This window comes from Acanthochromis polyacanthus, chromosome 16 (genome assembly GCF_021347895.1).
Source record: "Acanthochromis polyacanthus isolate Apoly-LR-REF ecotype Palm Island chromosome 16, KAUST_Apoly_ChrSc, whole genome shotgun sequence".
Lineage (NCBI taxonomy): Eukaryota > Metazoa > Chordata > Actinopteri > Pomacentridae > Acanthochromis > Acanthochromis polyacanthus.
Window position 1 is genome coordinate 21750508 of NC_067128.1, and position 6898 is coordinate 21757405.

At 34.9% G+C, this 6898-nt stretch overlaps 1 long non-coding RNA gene across 1 annotated transcript; it reads left to right on the forward strand.

Moving 5' to 3' along the window:
* Nucleotides 1-5258: 5258 nt before the first annotated feature.
* LOC127537750 (uncharacterized) lies at nucleotides 5259-6898 on the forward strand. Its single transcript, XR_007947572.1, has 3 exons — nucleotides 5259-5653; nucleotides 6382-6490; nucleotides 6650-6898. It is a non-coding gene; the product is annotated as an uncharacterized LOC127537750 (long non-coding RNA).

Sequence of the window (6898 nt, forward strand, 5' to 3'; positions counted from 1 at the left end):
CAGAGCTTGTCCTGTCCCTCTTTGAACTGCCATGTCAGAGGTCTCATTTGTATGAACGTTACACTTTGGGTGGTGTCTCGTGGTAGCGTCCTTCACATTTTACATCTATTACACAGTAAGCTTTGAACTGAAGGAGGACAGTTACAGTTACATATTTTGCCCAAATCGTTCAGTCCTAAATAGGATTAATTTGTATTGAAATATTCAGCCTGGGAATTACTACATCAGAGAGACTTTCTGTGCAGTGTGCAGAATGTGATTAATGCCTTCCACGATGGAGAGTAATTTTGAGGTGCAATCAAGATGACATTGACATTTCTAAGAAGAAATTAGCTTTCTTGGGACGATCAATTTAAATAGGCATGGCTGAACACTGGGAGTAAAAGCAATGCAGTAAAAACTACTACAATTTAATCCTGTTATTTAGTCATAAGAACATTACTTTTTTGCCATTATTAATGATATGTACTGTAAAGTTGCTACATAGGCAATCAGCCCTGCAAATAAACTCATGTATTTGTTCAAATACTGGAAACTGGTTCCTAACAAAGACCAATGTTGCAATGCTACATTTATTTACGCAGTGAGAACAGACTTGGGAGTTTGATGAAACCCCAGTGTTTATTACTGAACCTCCACCAGGTGGTGCTGTTGCACTTCACAGCTCTCACCAAAGTAGAGACGCTGGAATCCTTGTTTATGATAACAGTTTAGAACTGTCCATTGCTAAATATCAAATGTTTTGTACATTATTTTCATATCCTAAAATTTTAAGTGACCACATTGAAATTGTACTATATTGGAAATGTGTGATAATTTTAATATCTATCCATCCATTATCTACACACTACTTAATCCTCCTTAGGATTGCAGGAGGCTGGAGTCTGTCCCAGTTGACTTGCGGTGAAGGCAGGTGACATCCTGGACAGGTCACCAGTCTGTCACAGTCTGTCTTCATATACAAACAATCACATTCGTATTCACACTTACAGATGATTTAGAGTTACCAGTTAACCTCAGCATATTTTTGGATTGCAGGAGGAAATTGGAGTACCCGGAGAAAACCCATGCATGCACATGGAGAACATGCAAACTCCATGCAGAAAGATCCTGGGAAGGCCGCAGCGCAAACCTGAAGCACCTGCCCCTTTTTCCCCTTGAAACCCAAAGTGCCCTTTTGTCAAAGTTTTTTTTTGAAATTTTATTCAATTTTATTTTATTTTTTTATTTTTGTTTCTGTGTGTGTAAAAAAGTATTTGAGTACCAAAATAATAAATAAATAAAAAATAATAATAATGATTCAGATCTACCCTCAGTCGGTCACATGATAGCTCTACAAATAATAAAGGACAGATTATGAATCAGCACCATGGAGCAAATCCATGGCTATACAGTATATGTCTAGGAAAGGTATGAAATTTAAAAGCAAGAACTCCAGGAAGACTAGCCACAGTTAAAAAGTCCAGTGTCTCACGGTGATCTGAATTCAACTTCAAAATAACATTAAGTTAAACAATCTAATTGTGGCAAGAAAAGAGTTTGAACCACTGACCTTCTAATCAGTAGTACAGAGACTTAACCATTGTGCCACTGCTTTCATGTTACACTTCATGTGAATATGAGTTCCTACAATTCATCCAGTCATATTATCAGGTGTGATGTTTTACGGTGTTTCAAATTCGTGCTCCATGTGCCCCCTTTCAACTTTGAGCACCTGCCCCTCCAAAGGTCTCTGCACAGCCCTGCACAGCTGTCCTGCTCCTGTGAATGAACTGTTAATTGTGTAGGTTCGACACACACACACACACACACTGCATACTGCACACAAATTCATCGCTGCGACCATTAGACCGCACACATACAATTGCAAACTCACACATGAACACAAACACTGACATTCAACAGGCAGCCTGAGAGGCCACATATATGTAGGAACACAAACACACAAATACCCCAAACACAAGATATATATATATATATATATATATATATATATATATATATATATACATATGGCATGCCGTTTAGGAAATTATATATATAATGAAAGTCGATATATATATAATGAAACTTGATATATATATAATGAAAGTCGATATATATATAATGAAATTCGATATATATATAATGAAAGTCGATATATATATATAATGAAACTTGATATATATATAATGAAAGTCGATATATATATAATGAAACTTGATATATATATAATGAAAGTTGATATATATATATATATATAATGAAAGTCGATATATATATAATGAAACTTGATATATATATAATGAAAATTGATATATATATAATGAAAGTTGATGTATATATATATATATATATAATGAAAGTTGATATATATATATATATAATGAAAGTTGATATATATATATAATGAAAGTCGGAATATAGAATGTTCAGATTTTCATTCCATCTATTCAAAGTTTCATTCCATATATTCAGACTTTTTCCTACTGAGCCCTGGAAGGACATGGCAAACAAAAACAGGAACCTTATTGGACATTTGCTCTTCAGATGAGCTCTTCTGTGATTATCTATCTGTCTTCATGGTTGTCACAGGGAACGGTGACTACGTTTGAGAAAACAGGTAATTTTTAGAGATGTTTTGATTCTGAACACTGAACGTGTTAGCATTAGCTTAGCTACTTAGCTTCGACTACATTTGCATCCCTACATAGCTTAAAGGTTAAACACATGCACCATATGTTGATGATAATGATAATATCTATGTTTATCTTTATAGCTGGTCTTAAGGCTAATTACGAGGCAGAGGTCAGCTGCTGCCTGGACACATCCATGATCACGCCACTGGTGGGACACAATTGTACTGGATTTCAGCTGAAGGCTGCTGTTCTGTCCAAACTGAGACATTTTTATTGTGACATACCCTCCACTGTTGTTAGCTTTTGATTCAATTTTTTTTTTGAGATGAGGAAATCACTATTGCATGTTTCTAGTTAAATACCCTACTTTTATGATATATCAATACAGCATGCACTTTTTATATTTTCCATCAATTTCACCCAAAAGTTGAATAACTATTTGTGAGCAGTGTATGTAGACACATAATAGAAGCACATTTCAATATATCTGCTGCAGTAGTGCAGTTTATCTACCTAGATTGGTGTAACAGTAAAAAAACAACAATATATGCTACTGATGTTTCTGACTAAAATCTGCGTGAAAAGCACAACTGCTTATCTGTCAAAATGTGTGTAACAAAAGTGTGCACTGAACACTGAATAAAGTCTCTGTAGATTATAGACAAAATTTGCATCTCTCATCACAAATTTCTGTTTATTCACCCAAAGTGCATGAGTAAAATACAAAACAGGTGAAGTACTAAAAAAGATTTATTTTCTAGAAAAGCCAATAGTCAACAATGCAGTTTAATTCTGGGACAGTTGCTCCAGCACCGACACCATGCGTCCCATCAGTGCAACCAAGGTTTTCATTCATCTTCTGGATGTTCTGGAGAATGGCAGAGGTCACGTCTTGGTGTCTTCCGATCTGTTCCAAGAACCGTTCCTCTGACCTCTCCAGATACTGCAGAGGATCCACAGCAGCTTCCTGGTTCCCTTTTCCTGCATAAAAGCACCAAAAAGTACTAGTTGTCAGTAATTATTTTCTATTTTCATAAACACAGTTAACTTAAAGTAAATGTTCTATTTTGTGATTTTAGGATGGGTCAAAAGATAACATACTGATCATGTTGATGTCTGCATAGTCTAAACAGATCTTACTTGATTTGGTCTGTAGAGAGGAGGACGGCGTGGAGGAGCTGCAGGACGGAACCAGTAAGCTGCGGACTAGTGCTCCTGGTAACTGGACCTCATCATCCAAGGCCGACAACTAAATAAAATGAACAAGACATGCTGTTGATAGCATCTGTAATACAAATGATTTTATCCATTAACTGATTTATTGCTTTGTCCATACAATGTTAGAAAGTGTTACAAATAATACCTGTAATAATTTCCAACAGTGATAAATGCCTTGTTTTATTTTACAACAAAAAACACCAAAAGCATCTGTGTATAAGAAATCAGTGCATTGGATTTCCACATCTGCAAAGCTAGAAAATCACACATCAGAATTTTACCTTGAAATTATGAAAATAGCTGCAGATTACCAGTACTCTTTACTTCATTGTGTTAACTTGATCATTTGAATCAGTTTTTTAGACTTGTATTACTGATACGAAACATAATCAACACATAAATTAAAATGTGTTCGCAAAGAGTTCACTGGTTCTTCAAGGAAAATTTCAATGATAACCATATAGTTCAGTAATATGATTAATGGGTCATTGTGTAACAGCGTGGGAGGTTCTGAACACAGGTCTGGTAATGAAATATTGCTGCTGCTTTCCTCCGGTTTTATAAGGAGTTGTTTCATAGCTTGTTAGCTTACCAGCGGCTAACTGGCTGGCAAACAATAGTTCAAAGCCAACCTCTAATCAGTGATCCGGTGTCCGGACCGCGTTAGCTGGCGGAACGTTCATAATACTGATGTGGGACTGTTGTAGCTAGCGTATTCATAGTAGGATAACAGCAGGATGTTGGAGAAATAAAACTTACCATTATCAGGATCGCTGGTCTGCATGGCAGACTCTTAGCGCATCGCACTGCTTGAATGTCTGTGTATTTCAGGCCGATTTCAAAATAAAACTCAATAAAATTCTCGTCCGGGTGAGTGTCCTTCATTGTCGCTTCGCCATACGGACATGTCCCTTCCGGGGCTCGGTAGGAAAAAAGATTTGATATATATATAATGAAAGTTGATATATATATATATATATATATATATATATATATGGCATGCCGTTTAGGAAATTATATATATAATGAAAGTCGATATATATATAATGAAACTTGATATATATATAATGAAACTTGATATATATATAATGAAACTTGATATATATATAATGAAAGTCGATATATATATAATGAAACTTGATATATATATAATGAAACTTGATATATATATAATGAAAGTCGATATATATATAATGAAACTTGATATATATATAATGAAACTTGATATATATATAATGAAAGTCGATATATATATAATGAAACTTGATATATATATAATGAAACTTGATATATATATAATGAAAGTTGATATATATATATATATATATCAACTTTCATTATATATATATCAACTTTCATTATATATATATCAACTTTCATTATATATATATCGACTTTCATTATATATATATCAACTTTCATTATATATATATCTCGACTTTCATTATATATATATATATCGACTTTCATTATATATATATATCGACTTTCACTATATATATATCAACTTTCATTATATATATATCAAGTTTCATTATATATATATATCAACTTTCATTATATATATATCAAGTTTCATTATATATATATCGACTTTCATTATATATATATATCAACTTTCATTATATATATATCAAATCTTTTTTTCCTACCGAGCCCCGGAAGGGACATGTCCGTATGGCGAAGCGACAACGAAGGACACTCACCCGGACGAGAATTTTATTGAGTTTTATTTTAAAATCGGCCTGAAACACACAGACATTCAAGCAGTGCGATGCGCTAAGAGTCTGCCATGCAGACCAGCGATCCTGATAATGGTAAGTTTTATTTCTCCAACATCCTGCTGTTATCCTACTATGAATACGCTAGCTACAACAGTCCCACATCAGTATTATGAACGTTCCGCCAGCTAACGCGGTCCGGACACCGGATCAGTGATTAGAGGTTGGCGTTCAACTATTGTTTGCCAGCCAGTTAGCCGCTGGTAAGCTAACAAGCTATGAAACAACTCCTTATAAAACCGGAGGAAAGCAGCAGCAATATTTCAGTCCAAGACCTGTATTCAGAACCTCCCACGCTGTTACACAATGACCCATTAATCATATTACTGAACTATATGGTTATCATTGAAATTTCCCTTGAAGAACCAGTGAACTCTTTGCGAACACATTTTAATTTATGTGTTGATTATGTTTCGTATCAGTAATACAAGTCTAAAAAACTGATTGAAATGATCAAGTTAACACAATGAAGTAAAGAGTACTGGTAATCTGCAGCTATTTTCATAATTTCAAGGTGAAATTCTGATGTGTGATTTTCTAGCTTTGCAGATGTGGAAATCCAATGCACTGATTTCTTATACACAGATGCTTTTGGTGTTTTTTGTTGTAAAATAAAACAAGGCATTTATCACTGTTGGAAATTATTACAGGTATTATTTGTAACACTTTCTAACATTGTATGGACAAAGCAATAAATCAGTTAATGGATAAAATCATTTGTATTACAGATGCTATCAACAGCATGTCTTGTTCATTTTATTTAGTTGTCGGCCTTGGATGATGAGGTCCAGTTACCAGGAGCACTAGTCTGCAGCTTACTGGTTCCGTCCTGCAGCTCCTCCACGCTGTCCTCCTCTCTACAGACCAAATCAAGTAAGATCTGATTAGACTATGCAGACATCAACATGATCAGTATGTTATCTTTTGACCCATCCTAAAATCACAAAATAGAACATTTACTTTAAGTTAACTGTGTTTATGAAAATAGAAAATAATTACTGACAACTCGTACTTTTTGGTGCTTTTATGCAGGAAAAGGGAACCAGGAAGCTGCTGTGGATCCTCTGCAGTATCTGGAGAGGTCAGAGGAACGTTTCTTGGAACAGATTGGAAGACACCAAGACGTGACCTCTGCCATGCTCCAGAACATCCAGAAGATGAATGAAAACCTTGGTTGCACTGATGGGACGCATGGTGTCGGTGCTGGAGCAACTGTCCCAGAATTAAACTGCATTGTTGACTATTGGCTTTTCTAGAAAATAAATCTTTTTTAGTACTTCA